The sequence below is a fragment of the Falco cherrug genome, chromosome 13, assembly GCF_023634085.1.
Source record: "Falco cherrug isolate bFalChe1 chromosome 13, bFalChe1.pri, whole genome shotgun sequence".
In the NCBI taxonomy this organism is placed as follows: Eukaryota; Metazoa; Chordata; class Aves; order Falconiformes; family Falconidae; genus Falco; species Falco cherrug.
Window position 1 is genome coordinate 18,763,673 of NC_073709.1, and position 23,614 is coordinate 18,787,286.

Consider the following 23,614-nt stretch of genomic DNA (forward strand, 5'->3'; position numbering starts at 1 on the left):
CTGCCCTGTGCCAGAGCCACCACCGTACCCACCTTCCCTCCCACCCCACACCCCTCCTTGGGCCATGGCCAGATGCTTCTGCAAAAACAGCTCCTGCCTGCTCCCCAGTCCCCCCTTCCCTGCTCCTTGCCTCCAGAACTAACCTCCAAACACAGGATGTCCCTATACACCACGGTCAATACAGTTTATCACTATAAAAAAAAGCAACAGCTGCAGTTGTTTAAAACAAGGCAAAATTTGGATAAAACAGTCTCTCACCTTGTAGAGACTTCCATGGATCCTCTCGGAGCGTTGTGAGCTCTTGCCTCCAGGGAATACGTATCCAGTGCCCAAATGACTTTTGGCTGCTCCTTGGTATTGCTTGACATAGCTTGATTCCTACCAAAATAACATTTGTTTTGGTACATGCTCCATAGTCTGAGGGCAGTCAGAAGAAGGATAGACATACCAGGGATGGTGCAGACCCTGGATGTGTGTGGCCCTTAAAACCAGCTGAGTTCAGCAGACACAAAACCCCCAAGTACAGCAACAGCAGCTTGGCACTGCCTATTTCTTTTTAAAAGCAGAGTTTATTACCTCCTCACAGCTGGTGCCTGGGTGGTATCAGCCATCTGGAATTCGAGCTTCTTTCTAGGAACCTCATTTCACTAATTGCGTTTTCATTTACTCTTCAGAGTTCGAAAGCAGGTGAAAGCTAAGCACGAAGTCTGCTCCAGGATCCTCCGCATGGCACTTCCCATCTGACTGCTACTCTCTCCTCTCTTCTTGTTGCCTGGTGTTTATCTTCATAATGGATGGATTTGGTATTGCCTTTCCCGAGCTGTTTTCTGACAAGGAATTTTAATTTGAGGTGACTTGTGCAGATTCCCAGGCAGGACTGATCCTGAGAAGTGCTCGGTAGGGATGCAGTTGGCTCTCCTGGAAGAGCAAGACCATCATCTTTAATATGTGAGGTGGGCAAAGACAAAAGCACCAGCCATTCAGCCCTAGGAGACCGTGATTTTCAGTAGAAAACTCAAAAAACTTAGCATCAGCTTTGAGACATAAAAGTAACATCTATGTATTCATTAAATCCATTTCACATTAACGTAAATGGGAATCACCCGATTTTAGGAGAACAGATTTGTGTTAGCTGGACAGTCAGGGGAGAACCTAAAGGTCCCTTCTTTTTTTGTTTTTTTTGGGGTTGTTTTTTTTTCTGCTTTACCAACAAGCATTAGAGAATGGCTCAGCTGTGGCCCAAGCCATTTTGTGATTATTTTCCAGTATAAAGAAATATTCCAAGTTCCAAATGTGGGGACTGAAAGGGAAAGGAAAACCGAGAAAGCACTAGAACAAAAGAGAGGGCTGTCACCCACCCAAGCTTTCAGATACATAAACAGACTTCAAAACAATATAAACTCAATGTCTGTCCTGGCTCCATAAAATAGCCTGGGTTGGGAGCATTAGTTTTATTACCCAGCTTTCAGACATGGGTAGCTATCGCAGCAAAGTGCAAAGGTTACCTGGAAAACATCTGCCCCCTGGGGAATAACATCCCCAAACACGCCTGATCCCTGTGTGCATCATACACTGCAGGACAACTGCAGAATCAGTCCATTTCCAAAAGGCTGAAGCAATGAAACTCACTGTCTAGTTGTCATATCTTCACAAATCTCATATCTGTAGTATTTCTGGTCTTTTTTTACCACAGTGTTACGCTTTGTTTCTCCTGTGAAGGCTGCCTTGTACATGCTCTTACCACCCTCTTACCACATGTTTATGCAAAGAGAGACAAAGGACATTTCCTTGCGATTGCATAATCTCATCCATATTTATAGCGGTATGAACTTTGATGCAAGTCTTTCTCTATCCCTATCCTTTTCGCAATACAAAGATCCTGTACGGAAGAGTCCCAAGGAAAATCTGAAAATTTGTTACAGTGACTCACATTTATTATGCCCCATCCAGACTTTTCTTATATAAGGCTGAGTCACTCATTAGCTGAACCTTTGCAAAGAAAGAAGAAAATAAGGGTGGTTTTTTTCAACAAACATTCAGATCTCAGTTTTTCCTCTGTTACAGCAACATGGGTTATGGCTTCAGAATTTTGGTTGAATTCTCTGTGACTTCCTTATTTTTTTAGTATTTCTTTTATACAGCAGCATCCTCATGCCACTGAACTGATTTGGGGTTTGGGCTGCCAGGCAACACAATTTCAGGTGAAATTGGTTCTCTTGGAACATATTCTTCCATTTCACATGCTCTGGGTATTTTGTATTTATTTTCCAAAGCCCCAACAACACCTATGTCACTGAGATGTATTTGTCTCCCTGTGCATATAAATTCTGTTGTTTGAGAAGTTACTGGTAGTTTAGACCTCCAGCTTGCATTGCTTTATACACAGCCATCACCCCACCAGCCACCTAGCCTGCCTGCTTTGGAGAAACGGACCAGATGTGTGCAGATGTGAACCTGAACAAGCCTCCTGGGGGCTGCGAGTCCTGCAGCACTCCTCCCCAAATCTTTCCTGCCAGTCTCTGAATCCACACATTTGAAACAAAATGCTAGGGCACCTCCATTTCTAATCAAACCTTATTGTGGTCAGTCACTTTGTGTGGAAGTAGATTAAATTGTCATCCTCACACTCCTCTTAATTATGGCTTTTTTTATATTTTAGGTTCAAAGCACTCATGTTTTCACAGGAGAAAATTGTTGTCCACGTTATAGTTCCCTAGGCTTCACTGGCAAATCTCAACTACGATTTTGGTGAGTACTGTCTAGATGGTAAAAACTAAACCAGATTTACTAGAATAGAATTTAGGAACCCATATGACTTCAGCTACCCATGGAAAGACGATCTAAAAAAATAACCTGCCTTGGTCTTTTATAATTAAATAGTAAAAAACAATGCAGTGCTTTTGTCCGGCGGGAAAGCAAAGCGAGCACTTAAAGATGTGCTGGTTAGTGACTGGCAATTAAATTATAAGTGGTGAAGTGTAATTTATATCTTGCAAGGATTTGATGCTTGTGCTTGTACATATACTGCTCAACAGACAGCGGTATAACCCCTTGCAGGCTTTTGTGTGTGGCAGCTGCCAACGAGCTTCACGTCCATTAGGAGGGGAAGGTCTCTGGGGTTAGGCAGGCAGCTCAAGCCCCACATTTAGTTTGAACCTCACCCTGCAGCTGACTCCCACACCTCTGAGATTTCTGTCTATCATATCATATCCATCTTTCCCCAGATGAGAAGCTGTCCCAAAGTGGCTAATCACTGTCACATCTGCTCTCAGTCCAGAGCCAGTCAGGGATTACACGCAACGAACTCATTTAGACAATTGTATCAAGTATCTCTTTTGATAGATGGACACTAAATATTTGGCTCCAAACAAGGAGATGCTTCAGGCAGAAACACTCACAGTGAGGCTACAACTTCAGAGATACTTTCAGCCAGGATGCGCCGGCGGTCCCCTCCTCAGCCCAGCAGCCACATCTCATTCTTGCCGTCACCTGCCCCTTTGCCGGTGTTGCCCCAAGTATTCCTGCAGCCTCGCAGTCCACACAGCAGAAGTGATCCAGTGAAAGATAACCTGACAACAACAAAAAATAAAGGTCTCAGCATGGATGCGTTGTCTAACTCCCACCACTGCAGCACCCCCACCAGCATATCCAAGGCCACCATGGAGGAGGTGGCAGGGCAGGGTTTGGTGGGTAGGGGCAAGAAGGTGGTAGGATTGCTCCTTGTGGTGAAAGTTAATGCCAGGGGAAATTGTTGGAGATCTGTGGCCACAGCTGGGGAAGGCAGGCAAAGCCCCCAGCGAGGGGTGAGTCAGGAGGGCACCATCAAGGTGAATACTTGAAGCTCCAAGCATGTGCACTTTTTTTGCATTTAAGTCTCACACGAATACCTGTGACACTTTATCCTGCTGTGCATGCTATAAATAAATACTTCTGCTTGTGTTTTACCTTAGTCTTCCTGAAATAACAGTGATTTCACTGTAGCTTGCAGACATTTTTTGTCCTAAGGGTGTAGCGAAGTGTAGTGCAACCTCTAGATCACCTTCTAGAAGCACCTGAGCCCTGCAGGCTGTTTTCCAGAGTATCCAAAGGGTACAGGAATGTGCCCCAAAGAAGGTGCATGAGATGGTTTGAGAGATGATATTGTGGGTCAGAAGAAGAAGAAATATGTGCAGTGCCTGTCTGGACCCTGAGTATCCCAGATAATGTGACATGTCAACGCTGTCTCACACGGAGGCAAGCTGCAGCAGGAGGGATTTTAGCCTCTTAGTGTCAACACATTGAGTTGAGCTGAGAGCAGACAGAATACACCAAGCGTTTACTTTGAAAATGAAATTCAATCTGCCCACAGCCAGTTCTGCACTTGCTTTTCTGTTGACATAAGAGGGTCAATATTTGCTATTCTCTGGCTCCTATAGGTTTGCCACAAATACATATTTGCATGAAGCTCAGCACTACCAAGGTTTCTTGACAGTAAGCCAGAAGAGAAAAAAATGTACTCAGAGGTTTTATAAATGAGTGGGAAACCTCTCCCAAAGCTATTAATTCTTGTGGACAATTGTTTTGAGGTACTTGCCTCACTTAAGCGATCTGTAAATATGACTTCTGAGGAAAAAAATGCTGTATTTCAGCTCTAGATCAGCCTGAGCTACACCACAGCTCGAGATTCAAAACGAACTTCTGAAAAGATCCCCGTGAATACAATTCTGTCAGGCACTGTTGGTGCTGCAAGCCAGGATCAGCTGAAGAAATGTGGATTGCATCTGCCTCATTGAATCCTGTTATTATCATTATTACTTCACAGCTCATTTTTCCTTCCCAGTGCGAGGCTCTCCAAGTGCAGGAATTTGCCGAGCTCCTGGTAACGCGCCATGCACACTGACAAAGCTGGCATTTGTCACGGCTTGTTGGAGCGACATTGCAGCCGCTGTGTTGCTGGTCCCTGCTGCTGCACGAGAAGCCCTGGGCCTCGCAGGCGGGCATGGCGAAGCACACCTGGAATATTGCATGTTACCACATTGCTCATTTCCCCCTTCCCCAAAACCCATTACCTGTGTCTTGCATCTTTTCTCTTGCCCACCTGCTTTGGTGAGATATGCCTGCTTAAGATAGCGCTCCCCGGGCCGGCAGTCCGCTCTCCCCTCCTGCTGCCGATTTCCCACCGGCACAGCTCCGTATCCCTGGCTGGGCTTTTCCACCTGTTCCCACATCCTGCAGTGGCAAATACCAGTGCTGTGACTGGAGCCAGTGCTGATGGTGGGGGCTGGCACCAAAGGCAGTGTAATACCGTAACATACAATTTTGACAAGCAGTAAGATGTGTTCATCGTGTCCTACAGAGGCATTCCCCATGGCTACCAGTGCTTGTGCAGGTTTATAGAAAGGGAAAACGGGAAGCCCCAGTCAGCTCTGCCTCCTGGCTCAGTGGGCAAAGTTTGTGTGATGTTAACGTGTAAATGAGCAGTCCGGCTTCATGAAAGCTTCACCAGCAGCTTGCTTAGTTCATTTTTGCATTTCTGAAACACATGGTTTTTAAAGGTCATATTATGGCAGGCTCTTGGTGTTTGCAGCACATCTAATTCCACAAAGGTGGCATTTGGCTTGGCTGTGGCTGCCCATTACAAAGTTCACTAGCTCTTTTATTTTCTCCTGGAAATACTAATGAGCTAATGGCTCACCTTTGGATTTCTGGTGCTTTTGCATTAGCATACTTTGGAAGGAACTACACAGCTCCCAAACAGCGTTAGAGACCTAAACTAGTCATGGAAGAGATTACACACTCAAAATCAACTTATTTGTTCTTCCCCTCCTTAAGAACTTCTTCGATGACCCCTGAAAACAAGGCAACACCTCCTACTAACTTGCAACATGTTGAGTTTCCTTTTTAGGCATCCGGTATTGGGGAAAAAACACTCAAAACTACCATGTCCTGTTGCCCACACTTCACTCTTCGTCTCAACAGAAGAGTGAAGTGTGGGGAAAGGCAATGATTATCAATATAGCCAAGTTTATACAAGGACTAAGATCTACTAACTGACATGAAAGTAAAACCTGACTCCAAAGAATGACTATTCCCAACTTTTCATTTGCATATGTTAAATGGGGAATGAGAAAAACAGATGGGGGAGAGAAGAGGGTCTCCTCTTTTCCCCTAATTGTGCCCCTCATGGAAACGTAATTGTTAAAGTTCCTTGAAGACATCTGCATCCTCTTCAAACTCTTTCTTTCCCACAGCTGCTCACAGGCTGGGGTATTGGTGTGAAAGAGGAGACCAGCCCGAGCAACACATGAACAGATGCCTTGGGTTTCTTCCTGTTGGCAATTCTTGTACTGCTTCTGCTTTTTCAGTTTATATTCTGGTTTTACCTCAAAAATCTTGGATATACAAAACACGGAGGACAGCTCTTTTTTCTTCATCTTCCTCTAGCCAGGCAATATTTTTACCACCTACGCTTATCTTTACCAATGCTTAAGTTTTTTCATCCTGCCCTCTTTTTCTTTCAGTTGGGGCATATTAAAGCTCACACATCCTCACAGGCCAGGATTAGAAGATCCCACCACCCACCTCATCAGCCAGAAGGAGGACATTCCCCTGTGGCCAGCTCCACATTCCCCTCTGCATCCTGCTCCCACGGGCTATGCAAACTTCACAAAGATACTCAGTGGAAGACTGTTGGTGTCCAAAAGTACACTGAAAAGACAACTAATGGGATTTTCACATATCTCAACAGGCCTATTTCCAAAATCACATTCCTTTAGAAAATTGCACTGCTGTCACCTGCACTACTTCTTTAAAAGCTTTCCACTTAGGAGCCCAAGCTCAGTGTAAGGCATGCTGCGATTTCCCCCTTTTTTGCCAGCCCTGCCACTGGATCTCATGTGCTGCTGGAACAAGAAGAGACATTTCCAGCCCCTTTCCCTGGCACACAACTTACCCCATGCTTTAAATGGTGTGCCATTTGTTAATTCTAGCCCGATCTGCTTACATCCTTACAGCTTACCCAAACCACGCACAGTATTCGGTAGCATCCCAGAACAGGGTAAGCACCTTATCCCTGGACAGGCTGTGTGTGAAATGATTATTATATGAATAACCTTGTAGTGTGGCGTGGTTTGTGTTAGCGTGGGCAGGGCAAAGGCAAACCCTTGCATACAAGTCGCGGATCAGCCCAAGGAAGAATTCCTGCAAGATTTTTGGTTCCATGGCTCCAGACAAGCCTGAGAAAGCTCTGCCTTCTTCTCAGGCGAGCTTTATCATCACCGATAGGTTGATAAAGAGCAACAAGATGCTCTTGTTGCAGAGGCCGGGGGTGTTTCCCACAGGCTCTGCTTGCCCCGGGGCACCTGGCAGCACCCTGGAGGCAGCACCAAGCTGGGAATGACAGCATGATCAGCTGCCTTGCAAGGGTGGCTGCCCACTCCCACCCCTCACCAATGCATTTGCAGCAGCTCTGTCAGCTCTCATTTTAGAGGTGTCCCTGCCAAACAGAAAAGCACAACTCTTTCCATGCCAGGGCAGCTTCCACGCTCCCGTTATTGACAGCTGCTGCCACCGGTGAGTCAGTCAAGCCTCCGAGGTCAGCCAGGGGGAAACTATCATAGATATGGTGAAGACTGGGCTGTTTTTACCCTGACAGGCATTAACAGAGCACCCGACACCAAAACATACCTTTGGGATAGGAGAGAAGGAGAGGCCTTGCAGTCTGGCTGGATTCGCACACAGCGACTTGGAGCTGTAGGTGACCCTCGCTGCCACAGCAGGCACCATGCTCCATGACAAATCTGGCTGTGTGCATCCTCACTGCAGCCTAAGGTGTCCGGAACGACGGGGTTTGTCTTTTCCGAGCAAAAGAGGGTCTAAGAAATGTTAATTAAGGTATACCTCCAACCCATTAGGCAAGTGTACCTCTGTATGCATATCCCCTACCAGCAGGAAGAACATTTATTCTGAGGACTGAAAATTGCTTTTAGACTTTTAGCCTTTACAGACTGCTGTGCTTATAGGTTTCTTTTTTCATCACACACTTAACTTGCTTATCAGTCCCTTGCATTTTTTAACTGTCTGTTGGAGAAAACAGATGAAGTAAGGTTGCTGACTATTTGCACCCAGTAATCAATACCTAGCATGCCTGTGATATATGAACCCTCCACTAATATTAACAGTTCTACGTTCTTGGGGAGTTTGTCCACACTCTGAACTTAGACAAGTGAAATGGTGATAGGTTAAACAATTTCAAGCTGAGGAACTTTAAGCAACTCTACATCCATTCTGACATATTTATAAAATGTTTAATTTAGGAGCTTACAATTAACTTCAGATACACGTTGTATGTCTCAGGAACAACCGGCCATCCCTCACACCCACTCCTGCCTTTGCCCATTTCATAACCTGTGACCAGAAAAGATGAAATTATAACAAACCTTCTGCTAGAAAGGCAAAAAGCTGAATTGGTGGAATTTAGCACAATACTCTCAGCTCTGACAGTCCTTTTGTAACACCAAAGCTGGAAAACAGCGTTCTTGGCTCTCTGATGTTCAGAGATTTCTCCCTCTGCAAAAAGGGAGTAATAGTACTTACCTAGCCCACAGACATGTTGAGACAATTTGTCCACTACAATTTGAAGTCTGCATCTAAGAGATGCTTTACAAAAGCAGACTATTATTAAAAGCACAGTCCTTTTGGAAAAGCAGTTAAAAATAATAAGTTGCATATTCAAGTATGTTCTGTAGTGTTTTTTCACTGCTGGTCTTCATTGAGTATTTCTTGTATATTTTGAGAATGACATGGCTGCAAAATAAATAACTTCTGACTGAGAAATCTTCTTTCAAACAATACCAAAAAATTGGGCAGATGAAGCAGAAGGAGGTCTTTGCCATCTCCTGGGTCTTTCCTTTCTCGTCAGGTACGAGCCTAGAAGACAATAAAATGAAGCACCATAAATCACAGAAATCTGCATGGCATTGTCTCATTTGATGTTTACTGAAGAGAACATGTATTTTAAAGTTTTTAGTCATCAACTTTGCATAAGTAATGATCCATTTAGTTACTAAGGATCCCTATTGGTGGCAAATTAATGTATGTGGCTCCATTAAATATGTTTTCCTTTGAATGTGTGATTGTTTTGCTTCCCACTCCTCAGAATACAAATGCTGCTGTGCATTACTGCAGTGTGAATCAGTAACGTTCTTCCAATCTTACAAGCACGGCCAAAACCTAAAAAAATAATATTTTTTTTGTTTTACACTAGTTAAAAACATCTCAAAACAAACTTTTTTGTCACACAGGGCTGGATTCTGATCTTAGGAAAAGCGTGAAGTAGGAGTAGTTCCATACAAGAGAAGGAAATTATTCTTTGCATCCCCTAGAAGAAGTGAGGATTTTGATCCGCTGAAGAAATTAAATATGTATGAACCTGCCTCAGCATCTGCCTCTTCCCTGCATCCCACCAACAGCTCAGGCACCACTGGCTCCCAGCTTGATGTTTTTCCAAATCAACAGCTGCCTCTCAGCTACCATCTCTTCTCTGGCGTCTTTTCACCTCAACTTCTCTGGCCACACACACACTCTGAATTGGAGAGATCTTCACTTGTTCTTAGATAACTACAGCACCTCTCTCCTCCAAAGGAAAGCTAGACAACATAATTGGTATATTTGCCTCTGTCCCCCAAATTAATATTGAAAACATCTTTCAAGTAACCTCATGCTATACAACCTAAAGAAACCCCTCCCAAGCAATTTTAAGTTACTGTGTGTCTGACATAGATTTTTCTTTTTTAAGTAGAAAGGCAAACCATGACAATGAGCTGATAAAGCATGGTCAAGCAGAACTTTGGATTTCCTGGATGAACTGTTGCTAGCTTGTGTCAAAAATTCAGTACTTACGTAAACAAAAACAAAAAAAAACCCAACAAAACCAAACCAGAACAAAAAACCCCTATCAAACAAAAAAAACAACAAAACCCACCAAAATGCCCCAAAACCTCCTTTCAGCAAATTTCCTGTGAATGTTGGAGTGCTCACTCTGAAGATAGAACAGTTCCTTGGGTAAGTTTGTAATTAGAAAGTTTTACAAGGTTCATTTAATTTACTTCAGAGACAAGAGCAACTCCACTGGAGCTCTTCTGGTCTGTCAGTCGCATAAATTCGTGCAATTAGATTTTTTTCTTTTTACTAGACAAGACATGTTATGAATCCACAGGAAAAGAGCAGTCCCAGCCCTAGTCAATATATTCATTTGACGCTTATGTAGCACGCCATTAATATTTTGAAATTATTGGATCTCAGATCTTTTTATGAACAAAAGACAAATGACATCTCTCCATCAGCATCAACATGAGACATCAAGCTTTTTAAATACTGTTATTCCCTCACCCTCTGTTTCTTAGAATATCTTAACAGTGACTGTATTGATGCATTTAAAATTACTAGGGAAAATCATTTCTTGGCTGTCACTTTGCCAAGTTTCACTGTGAAATGTGTTTTTATAACTCCATTATGAAACTCTGCAAGTTGGGAGCAAAGAGCAAAACTAAATTGGGAGGGATACTGAGCTGCAGTCACAGTCCAGCAGAGTAGTTCACTGTGGTTATAGTTCATCTGATCCTGCTCATTTTGGGGTCTAGACAAATGTATTAACTGAAAGAAAAGGCAAGAAGCAATAAGGAAGCTTTCTTGGGAGACCAGAACATCCATGTGTGCCTGCCCGTGCTTCGCAGATGCCTGCAGGCTGAGGTGAGGATGTGAAGAACAGCGGTTGTAATTTTGTGATAGTGCTCCATGGCACAGCCATTTTCTTTACATTACATTCAATCCCAAGAAAGATGCTGAAGAGTCAGAAACTACCATAACTAAGTGTTAAGTCCTGCTTGTGGTTTTAAGAATGTCACTGTCACTTGCTTTTTCAGGAAGGCTTACACACAGTAGCCAAAAGCAAACCGTTTCACTATGAAAAATATCTAAGCCACTGTTTGCCTAAACTCTATTATTTTTAACTTCAAACTCCCAAAATAGTTTGTTGTCTTAGAACATGATTGATGTGTTACAATGAGATGCACAAGCATTATGAAAGCGATTATGAAAAATTTACTGTTTCTTGCTATATACCATTGCTTCGTTATTTCTAGCTGTTGAACTTGGACCGACTTGGTGAAGTGAACAGATTTTCCAACAGGTAATTGACTTCAAGAGAAGGTCTGGAATAATTCTAGCTGGCTGTTACATTGGGAATGAGTCTCCTTCCATTAATTAATCACTTTGGGGAGAATTTTTCTTTCTGAATAAACTCATTATTTTTAAACATATGACATTTAGCTGCATAAATAAGCTCTGGAACTGTGATTTAAAATGTGTGCTAACTGCAGGCGCGGCATGCCATGGATAGCAGAGCCTCCTCTGCATTTTCTGGACTGACTTTATCTTCTCATTACAAAGAAATGGGGGCAGGGAAATGAACTAACTTGTGATTTCACCCACGTATTACCAGGATTTATTTACTTGCATGACTGTTGCATTTAAAGACACACACAAAGAGACATCAGCTGCATACCCAGAGAGAACCAAAGTGTAACCAAATTAAAAAGAAATATACCCAAAGAGGACAAAACCCAACCAAAGCCAAAAAAGGTGCAACAAATCAGTCTTTCTAACACAGAGATGTTCCCTCAGGTTCAACTGGACCAGTTCAGTGAATGTTATTGAAAACTTTCTTCATTTTAAAAGCTGGTTTTCACAGTATGAGGCTTGGACAGATGTTCTCTTCCAAATCTGGTTGTAACATCTGAGGTTACTACTACCCACATTGCTAACAAGAGGTTACAATCTTCCAGCTAATTTTATCCCAAGTGGATTGAGTTTTAGTATCAACATGTATGGGTGGAAGTCTGCCTCCAATGGAGAAGCTGATTTTTAAAAAATCATGCCACTACTACAACAGACTGTCTGGTAACCCTTTCTGGCTGAAAATCTAAAAAAAACCCAACAACCAAAGAAAACAGTATTTTCATAAAATCAACTACTAAAATGTGCAACTCATTCCTGTGCCTGACTAAGGGAATGGGGTTAGTCCTAGTGCTCATTGCCACAAAAATGTTGTGGTGGCAAGAAGTTTATGTTGAGTTCCAGAGATTAAATACATTGATGGACAGTAGATCCATTGTTTGCTGGACCATGATGATGCAGACGCTGAGGTTAGAGCACCTGACTGCTGAAAGGATGTATGTCGATACACCTTCTTTAAGCATTTGCTACTAGCCAGAGTCACCTATACGGGGCATTACCCTGACCTGAGCAGGGCTATTTTTGTCATGCTGGAGTTGCTTTGCATTATTTATTCAGAAGCACCAGCAAGTGAATACTGGCTTCAAAGTCAGTTTGGATCGCTTGGCTTTTGCCTTTTCTCTCTCCCTCTCTCTCTGCTCTTTTCTAGTCTCCTTGCAAAGGAGGACTTCATACCCAAACAGTTCCCCAACACCTATCCAGGCTGAATTCAACTCCAGGCAACTCGGCTCCAAAAACCAGTCCCTGCCACTTGTACCAAAGAAGAAACACCATCAGTCACAGCACTATTAGTACTTCATTAGAAGTCACGCAAGTACTTTCCATGCCTGGTATGCTAGCCCACAACAGACAGTAGTGCACGTGGTTGGCAAAGCATCCAGACCCTTTACGGACTAGCAGACAGGCAAAGCACTTGACCCACTGGCTGCAAGTCGGCATGAAGCCATAAAAATGAAAAGTCTCTGCTTCCTCAGGTATTAACATGATGCTCCAGAGTGTACAATTAGAACAAACATTAACATAATTATGGTTTTTTAAGGGGTGCCATTTTGAAGTACCGTTTTTCTAGTAACACCTCTTCAACATCTCTTCTACATTCAGCTACACACAAGGTATTAAACTGGGCCCATGCCAGTATCAACAGTGGAGCCGTCCCGCCTGGCAGTCCCAGCAGTTTGCTCCATCAGTTCCCACAAGCCTATTGAGCAACACGTATAGGAAGAGAACTGCAGCTGTAGCTCTGGCTGCACTTCACTCAGAAGGTATGCATTCACCATTCCAAAACATCCAGTGCTTTATTGAAGTACTAACTAAAAAACAGGGAAGAAAGAGAAAGAACCCAAAATTCATTAAATTCATTTAAACTTTTTTCAGTCGCTGGGGAATCTCCAGTCTGCACAATGACTACAAAGGCAATGCATCCAACAGCCTTGCCAAGCAATTTGAATGTGTCTGCACAAGACAAAAATTCAAACCTTTCCTAGTTGAGCTATCAATCAAAGTGAAGCTAAAATTACAGCTTAACAAGCAGGTATACATGTTTTAGTTAGCAAATGAGGCAAGCAGGGCACATTATTTTTAGTTGCAGTGATGAGGAAAAGAATGAAAAATAGAAGGAGGAAGGAAGGAAAAATTGTGTGTCTCAGTTTGGCTCAGGCTTCTGAAGTTTTAGCTAACATTGGCAGCGTTTGGATACGATATGTCTCCTAACAGCATTCAAGGAGTCTCTTGGACTGAACTATTGCTGTGCATGTAATTATATCATAATTTATTTTTTTTAAAATGAGCTAGAAAAGAGTGATTGAACTCACCCCAAACTTGCAAATTAATTGTGAACTGTTTTATTAGGTGAGCCCAGAGGGAGGATCGTAAAACACTGCTTTCTCAAGCAGATGCTCACCAGAATCCAATGTACATCAACATGCATTTTCTCCTTGACTCCAAATGCCTTTCAGATGAACCCACAGAGAACTTTCAAATTTTTTATGACAAAATCTGGATCAACAACGAGCTGATTTTATCTCTCTCAAATTATGGAAACAATCTGCTCAAACACAGCCATCGTTCATCTTTCCTAATACCATACAATAAGGTGCCCATTGCAGGACTGCTAATTGACTCTTTAGTCTGAGCCCTCAGACCCGAAGTCAGCCAGGTTTCCATTCTCTACAGCTCCCTGTAACACGGATGTGGAGGAAGAGATCTAATTTATCTTGCAGGTACACTGAACTCATTACTGAACATACTAATGAAAGTGACAAATACATTGCTACCTACCAAGAAGCCTTAACTCCAGCAGGGTTATGGTTGATGTTGTATGTTTTTTCCCAAAGGCTGTTCGGTGAAAGCACTCACCCATACAGCTTTAACTCTGCCCTTAACATACGTACACTGGCACAAACACAGTTACAATAGTGCTAGGAACAAACAAGTTCCTCCCAGCACTTCTTGAAATGTAGATGACCACGACTGTGTATGCCAGAACTCTGTCCTGACCTCATCTTCTGGCACATTTTGTTCCAAAATCCTGATTCTTTGTCCTGGCTAAGGCATATCCGTCCATGGCAGCACTGAATTCCAGTCACAGAAGCTCAACGTTTTTGCTAGAATTTGATTTAAAGTAGAGTTGTCTTGACAATCTACTTCTCATAAATAATGCAAGGCTGCCTCTTCAAAAAGATGTGGCAAAACCCTTTTGGTCAAAGACAAAAGGTCACCTGTGAAATGCAAGCTGTTTTTTTATCATAAACCAATTTCTTTTTGGCTCATGTGTGGTGGGAAAGGGAGAAAAAGACTCAAGGGTGCTGCTCAACCCTTTTTCAGAATAATCAGCCAAACAAAAATGGGAAGCAAAGGCTAGCCTGTCTCATGCTATCAGAATTTTCTGAATGCTATACTCACTGGTTTGATGAATGGGGGGGGGGGGATGTCTTTTCATAATTCTTTCCCCAAAAGGAATAATTCCCCAAAGGAATTATTTCATCATAAATTGCAGCTAGTAAGTCAATGAAGAGGGAAAAGAAACCAGTCAGTAGCAAAGAATCAACTTTCTGGCCCCAGCAGGGAACCGAAACAAGAAGCTTTTTTCCCTTACTGTTCAGCCCATCCTGGGGTGTGACTCATTAGTGTCTTCATGCCTCATTGGGATGTTTTTGTCAGTCTTTTAAGAACAGTCTGATCCCTTTTTCTGTTGCTTTTAGGGCACACACTGTGTTTTCTTGCTGCACCTAGCACTCTTCTAAATGCTGGAGGTGCTTCAGGTTCAAGATTGCACTTAGGGGGGAAAAAAAAAAAGGTCACTGAGCCAAGATGCACAGCTCTGGTGAGCTTTTGTTCCCCACCAGATACTCACAATTTTCGTTCAAGCAGAAGTTTGAATTTCTGAGCTGCTGCCATCCCATGGGTGTGAGCAGATTCAGGAGGGTCCTGCTGAAGAGGGTCTGGAGTAGGCATGGGATGGGACCTGGGCACAGAAAATGGCCCCGGATCGTGTTTGCAGAACAGAAACATGGGTGGCCGGTATCGCTGGTCCAACGAGAGGTGGTTTTGCTGAAGTGCAGTGTGTGCAGAAGAGTCTGGAGGTGGGATAAGGCCATTGTGCTCACCGACTTTGAAGGGCTTTTGATGGATCTTCAGCTCAGGTGTTAAGAGATCTCAGCCACAACTGGCAAGCCTCCTGGAAAAACCAAACTTGTCCGATGGGTGTTAATATAAACAGGTCCTCTCCCCAGCCAAAGCAACCCAGCAAGCAAACAGCATGGGGAAAACAGGAAAGTCTGAGAATGAAGACAAATGTGGGAGTCGCTGGTGAATGGAAAAGTGACAGCTGAGCACCGAGTAAACTGCCTGAAATACAGTCAAAGGCCTCCATTATGCAGCTCCTCACCCCCAGTTGACCCAAGCATCGTATTTAAAGTGTTTCATTATCTTCTGAAACCTGGTGAGTTCACAGCCTGGATAACAACTTTGACAGGGAATCTCACAGCTTCATGGGCCTTTTGTCCTGTGTTGCCCTTCTCCATGTGGGAACAAAGCAAGTGTAAACAGGATCTGTGTATGGAGAAGGATAAAGAGGGGAAAGTGAGATGCAGACTTTCAACAGGTTGGGGAGAAGCGAAAAATATGATGATCAGAGAAAAGTAAGGTTTGACGCGGAAGAAAAAAGAAGGCATAAGAAAGGCAGGCTCTTGGACACAAGAAGAGTAATTCGAGGCATGACCTTGCAAGACATGGGGGCTTGACAGCTGAGCACCATGCTGGTGAACACGTGCTGGGAGGTGGATCAACCCAGGACACAGCAGTACCAGGGAGGAGCGTTCCCCTGAACAGTCCTGTGCTGATTCAAAGACCAATGCAGAGGCTGCCTCGGGATTTTCTGGCTGAATTGAGTCCTCATGGTTGCAGGGGAATTCTGTTGCTAAGCTGCTACAGCTACAAACCTTAACAAAAATCGTTGAGTTCATCTCCTCTACCACGTTTATCAGCCTGGACAAGCAATGCCATGCTATGCTCCACTAGGTCTTCCCCCTTAACACAGAGCGTCACCAATGCCAGCTGCAACAAACACAAGAAAGAAAATTTGGGCAGCTGCTATTTCCACTGCAACCACACTCGTTTGCGCCCACTAACAATGTTACTTCTGATACCACAAGAGCAGTTTACTCAAAGTCATCACAGTTGGAAATAGATCTGTCCCTCAGGAAACAAAACTACTGCAAAAGAGTGAGGGGGGTGCCTCTGCCCTAGCTGGATTCTTGCTGTTGGGTGTTTCCAGGCACTCCAGAACAAGCACTGTTCTAACCAATCTCTTTCATCTCATGGAGCCTGGCACCCAGCGTTTCTTGCTCTCATTCCTTTCACCAGGCTGTAACCACTTGGTTTGAATCGACCCTGATGGCTCTGTCCAGCCTGATTTATTTTTTTTTAGTATTTTCAGCAAAATAGTTGGTCTGTTTCCAAAGCAGAAGCTGTTCTTTGCAATTTTGTGCTTATAAGAACCTTGCACAAGCAACTCTGAACCACATGGTCTGGAACAAGGACCTGACATTTGTCACTGACATGGCCTTTGCCTCTAAAGAGTAAAAATTCATGTAAAAAATTCCCCTAATGATGAGTCTTTGGGGGGGAAGAAAAAGAAACTGCAAAACAACCCCCCTTGTTTAATAGTTCACACATACTCCATAGAAGCATCTAGCACAAATTCACATCCCAAAAATTCACCCATGTTTGGCATGTTCCTGCTTTTCCTGACCTCTAGCGGAAAACCACGGAGGACCCTGGGGGGGGTCTGCATCCATACAGCTAGGTAGAACAGAAGGAAAGAGAAAGGGAGAGATTTTGCTTATCACTGCACTACACGCACACGTTGAGCTGAAAACAGGGATATGAGTTGTTCAGACACAAGACCATAGGCTAGAGAAGGAGATGTGTGTGCCCTGTGATCTGGGCTCGGAGAGAGCATCAGGAAGAAAACAAAAGAAATAATAATGACTTGTGGCACTTCAGGCTTTTCAGACTTGGTACAAACATTAAGTCATGAGAATAACTTGAAGGCAAATTCCAGACAGTGACAGTGTAGGTAAAGAAATGAGTGCAGAGGAACATTTAGCCAGAAAAGGAGAAAGGAATTTGCTCTGCAGAGAGACTCCACTGGCCATCAAGGGTCAACCCGCTCTGGCGCACGCCTTCGGACAGCTACCTCTGGGAGTGTGCCCAGGCTGAGCACAGAAGTGGGAGGTTACAGGGGCCATAGGTCAGGCTCCTTTGCCAGCCACTGGAACAAGTAGGTTTCACATTTTGCTTTTAGAGTAAGCAAAAAGTCCCGGACAAGGAGGTTGAAGAACCTTTGAACTGCCATACTAGCATAGATAAATGACCCATTTGGTCTGCTATCCTGGGACTGTCTATCCTGAACTCATAACTCTGTGTTAAGGGAATTTGACATCATTAATCCTGGATTGACTTGGTTTTTTTCCCTCCACAGCTGCAGAAGGAAAGTTCTGACCTTGGTGTGCTGATGGAGTGGAAAGCATCGCCACCATCGACTCACTGTCACCAGTGGGCTCCTGTGTAACACTGGTGTTTCTTCCCACAGTAAATCTCTCTTTCTCTTTCCCTTTCCCTGACCTACCGGTGACCTGTCTATTAGATTAACAGGCCGTCAGCAGAGTGTGACTAATCGGTTTGCACACCACATTGTCAAGAGAGGCACGTGCAAGTCAGAAGAAGGGAAGAGCAGCATCGATGGGCTGATAATTTCAACACAAACAGGAAGGAAGGACAGGTTCATCGATGAAAAACAATGTCTGGAGCTGAACTCAGTAAACATTTCTACTTCAGTTTACTCTCACTTCTTCTATGGTTTCAGAGGTAAAAGTCCGCATTTTTGCTGAGACATCTGCAAAAAATGCTTTGATTCCACGCCCATTTTACAATGGCTATGAACAGTCTGGTAGGAACTATAGATTTATATGCAGCATAATATATAGACCTGTGTAATAACTGATTTGTCAGCTTGACAACTGTCCTGGAAAAATAGAATGAGGGAAGGATTTATTTCAGGTTGGCCTAAACTTATTTTCAGGTTTTCCTGCCAAAAAAAAAAAAAATTAAAAAAAAAAAATCAAAAAAACATAAGAATTTCAGTCCAGAATAGAAGCCTGGAGCTGACTTCCAAACTGCAGCTGCTGAGCAGAGCTGCGGCACTGCCAGTTTTTGGCTTCTTGCCTAACAGTCACAAGAAAGAATTTATATGGAAATGCATCGCTAATACAAGTCATATTTTATACATTTGATCAGCAATTAAATTTTGACTTCTCAAGAACTGACAACTAATTCATGCTCTGTCCCAACAAACTCCGTGTTATTGAAAACATTTTGAAAGCATTCTAGGCTAACAATACCAATAATGTCACCAGCACAGTTTCTGTCATGCCAAGAGTTACGTTAAAAAGAAACCCATGCCTAACTGGGAACAAGAAACATATGTAGGTGATTTAGACACAAAATATTTGGGGGGGGAGAGGTTTGCTTTGGGTTTTGATGTCTTCAATTATGAATCTGCAGGCGATCAGTGCAAGTATCAAAATCATCATAATGAAATGTTTCACTTCCTAGCTGGTTTAGGCAACAACCGTGACAAGATGCTGCCACATCCCATGTGAAGAGACTGAATGGTAAGCAGTGACTGCACTGCTTGTCAGGCTGCAGCCTTCTCCTCTGAAACCAAATATCAGCAGAGACAAGTGAGAACGGCTTGGCTGTTACGATCATGTATATAAAAGAACTGAACATTAAAATGAGAGGTGATTTTGCTCTACTAATTGCAGTCACTTGTCCTTCTACAAGGTTTTTCACTTGAAGATCAAAACCTTATTAAAAGCACTAGTAAATGAAGTCCTAGAACACTCCAGTGTGAAAGACATCATAAAATCCTTCTCCTTGCTTCTGAAGTCAGAAAGCTCGAAGAAGACTGACAAGCTCTAAAATTAATTTGTTTCAACTTATGTTGCACATGGGCTACTGCCAAAGGCTCCAGCAAAAGATAAGCACATTGTGTGATTTTGGATTACTTTGGCCCAGTTCATCTCTTCTATGGTCTTAGAAATTACAACACAGTGTGCAGTTTGGAGTTTGGAAAACAAAAGAAGCTGCTATCGCATTGAATGACCCGCTCTTATCCGAGTTTTGCTTGCCTCCCCCAAGTTCTATCAAGGGCTGAGCCTTGGACACTGGAATGTCAACTTCCTGCGCATTCTCTCCCATCACTATTTCTTCATCCACTCATGTCCACCTGCCTTGTACTGCAAACAATTGTCCAGGCTGGTCTGGAAAATTAGATTGTACTGCAAACGGCCATGCAACAAAATGAGTTTGCATTTGTATCTAGTACTGTAAAATCCAAAATGAAGCAAGCAGAGTCTTAATAAATTAAGCCCTTTTAGGAATGTGAATTACTGAATAAAGCTGCATTTATATCAAACAATGCTTCTAATCACTTCCTACTAATAAATATTTTCAGTATCCTGAAGTGTGACCTGTCTTTTAAAGGATGCTCTGCACCACATGAACAGTGGCTGGCATGCATGCACACACACCTGTTTGTACCCACAGAGGCCTTTAAGCGCACACATGCTTTCGTGGAAATGGATGATGGCGAGACAGGAGCAGCCTGATGACAGTGTACAAACTAGCGTCGCACTGACAGGGTGACAGCTTTGCACCTGCACGTGGACAGCAGCCCAGCAGTACTATCCCACCTGGCAGTGTGCAAAGCAACAGTTTCAGTCTGACAAGGGGCTATGTATGAACAGTCGCAGCTCTATGCGTGCACCAAGAGCCATTTCTGCTTTGGTAACAAAGCCAGGTTTTGGTGCTCCTCATGCTGTGAAGCCTGTGGGGCAGCACTGCAGAGGAGCTGTGAGCTCAGGCTCAGCTCTCAGAGCCTAAGACTCACTCCCGAAGCCCAGACCAAACTTCAGATAGCCATTAAAAAGTGAAACAGCTTTTCCAGTTGCCCACAAGACACAGAACATGTCAAGTGTCAAATCAGGGAGGGCCCAGGATGCCCTGCTTGGAAGTATCTCTGAGATTGCCTGGTAAAGGTCTGCTCTCCTTCCCTTTTCCCAGCAGAGAGTACGTTCCTGGAGGCTCTGGCAAATACAGTATTCCTGAGCAGATACTGGTACTGTCAGTGTTATTTGCAACAGACACAGACCCCCAGGGCTGGATTTCCCGGTCCAGTACCAAGGAGAAGATGACAGCATCCCTCACTGAGGATGCATACAGCACTGGCTTGATTCTGCCTACCGCTGCATGCCCTTGGCTGTCATTCATTTCAGAGAGAACTGCAGGCATGCTGTTGGGCCATTTTGGTCTGAGCATGTCTTTTTTTAAAAGTCTTTGTCCCTGTTCTGCTACCACTGAACCATTACTTATCATAGGACTGGCAGCTTCAGGGATATCAAGTTCTGCAGGGCAGTACCTGGATGACCCCTACTGCCTTTACCTCCTGCTCTGTACCATGGACTTTCCCCATCTTCTCAGTAAAGCCCAGTGCTACCCTTTCTTCGTTCCAAGGTGATCAGGGTTTTTTTTCTTCTCCTCTTACCTTGGTCTTTACGCAGCAGATTCCTCATGAGGAAAAGCAGAGCAGCGAGTGGAGCAGTACAGGTGGGTGCAATAAAGGCACCGAGTACCCTGTTGGCCTCCCCTTCAATGCAGTTTCCTTTTTGTGTCCTTGTCCCGCTTTCATCCCCACCAGATGCTTCCCCCAGCCCCTCTCCTCCCCTGCGCTGCAAGAGTGGAGGGGACAGGAAGGCTCTGGGGTCAGAGGAAACAAGAGACAAAAAATAGCAGAAGGTGTCCAGGAACATGCTAATTCCTGAAGGAAACACACAACAAATGGAGGGGTACAGCCTGAAGCCCGCTTCAGCTAGATTACAAAATGGGGCTTTCAGGAACCAGAAGCACTGGCAATATTCATAGGCTGCTTTTCACAAAAACCTTTTGTGAACATTGACACTTACCTTTATTTTGACCTCTTTAGGTCCTTCTTATGTCTGAGTTGACCTGTTCACTCTGAATTCACCTGTTGGCCAGTCAAGCAAAAGGAGGAAGGAAATTCTCCTTCTCTGCAGAAAGAGAAAGTACACCCTCAGTTTGTCCAGTGCAGCAGAGGTAGTGGGATTCAGTACAGAAGTATGCTGCTGATACCCAGCATCCGACTGGTGAGAAAGTTTCTGCCGCGGAACTATTTTTTGTTATTATTAAAAAAAGAGGAGAGCATGAGTTTATAATTTCCAGCATCCACTTAAACACACAGCACACAAACCTCTGAACAAACAGTAACTTTTAAGTTCTTGCCTAACACCCTCTTGCCTAGAGTGAAAAATACCTTTCTCAGGCACATCTCTATGTCTGCTCTCCTTTGGCACTTCACAAGATTAAAAAAGCCCTGTGCAGTTCGTTCGCTGTGCACGTTGCGTGGCAGGTGTTTGCAGCGAGAGCCAGAATGACCTCATACGTGCCAGTCTGTCCAACGGACACTGACGCTGTGTCAGCTTCAGGTGGTGCTGTGTTAGAGACTCCGCCAAGCCGCAGATGGACAGAGCATACCTGCAGGCTTGAATGGGCTTGCTTCTTAAATACCTTGGGATGGCTTTGGTTCACTCGTGTCTGGGGTGCTTGCACCTAGGATAACCTCATGATCTTAAGGAAAAGTCTTATCAAACCCTCTCTTCAGGCAGCAGCCGATGAGTGCCAGTGTATAGCAGCAGCTCGTGAGATATTATACCTCAAAGATTCACATGTTCACTCCCCACTTGTGTTATATTTTATTGCAGTAGTCCTTAGAGTCATGTACAATTTTCCTGCATGACCTACCTGAAAGGCCAAGGTAAAATCTGATATTCAGAATCCTAATGAGTTAACTTGCCACATTTTCACATTAATGGCAAGTTTGAAAAGGTCAAGACAAGGTAGGATTTTAGGAAATAATTGTTTAAAATAGCCTCTGGGTTATCGTGTTTCATGTGTGTAAGATGACTAGGCCAGAAGCTAGATTTTCACCTGATCTTCACATCAATATTTTTATCTGATTATATTCCAATCAGCTGCTATGTGTTATATATACATTTATACACACTTTGTTCCAACACAAATTCTTCCATTACAGTGAGACCATTTCTAAGTCACCTTTACTGATGTTCCAATCTGAAGCCTGTAAATCAGCATCCCAGGAAAAGATCCAGTTCACATTCTCTGTGTTGATGCTGTCCCCGTTTCTGCTCCTGACAGGATGTCTCTTACTTTAAGTCTTCCAGTACTCAGTATTTGCACTAGGATTTTAAATAGATACTGTGATACACAGTTCACTGCACAGTACATCACATCGATTTTGTCAGCAGTTACTTCTAAAGCCAGGCAAAACACTGACTGCTGTATCCAAGTTTCTATGAAATGGAGCTTAAAGCCCCTTTTTTACTTGGGTTTGAATGGATGAATTCCACCTCTGGCACAGCCTGGCTTGCCTTTGGGTGTCCCCAGATTAAGTCTTTCAGTTCTGTACTAACGATGATGCACCCTACTTTTCTCCTCAGGATTCACCACCAGAGTGTAGGATAGAATTATTTACTTTGATGATTTTCTTGTAGGAAATCCCCAGCCAATGAAAACAAAAAAAAACCCAACACAACAGAAGCAAGCCAATGAAAGTATAAACTACATTCACCTTTAGCCAAATAAACTCTAGGCCCAAAATATTAAGGAATTTCCAGCCAATTATCTCCTGGTACTGCAAAACAAAGTCAATAAATGAGGGCCATTAAGAGGATCAATAACAACATACAGGGAAGCAAATGATGTTAGTCATCACTTCCTTGGAATGTTTTTAGGCCTCTCTCTAAGGCTTCTAAGAACATCTTTTTTGCTGGTACTGAAAACCATGCAGAAGATGTCTGCATTATGAAAGATTTTACAATAAGAAACCTAAAAAAAAAAAAAATATCTCTTCTCATCACTTGTCACAGGCAGGAAACATCTTAACTCCAGCAAAATCTACAGGACAGAAGCATTTGTGTATTTCATCACATCCATCAGCTGTATATTGCTTTAGCCAGGGAAGCCTGCTGTTGTCTCTAGTCTGTCACTATGTTCAATTTATCCCGCATGGAAACATTTCAGCTCATTTCCTTGCTTTTCATCACCTTTCCTTACTTGATGAAACTAAAGCAAAGTGACAGGTACATAGAACTAAACAGCATGACTGACTTGGACCTCCAAAGGAATCAGACCTTCTGACAATGCCCTTTTCATTGAGTCAGCTTGTTCAAAGATGCAGCCA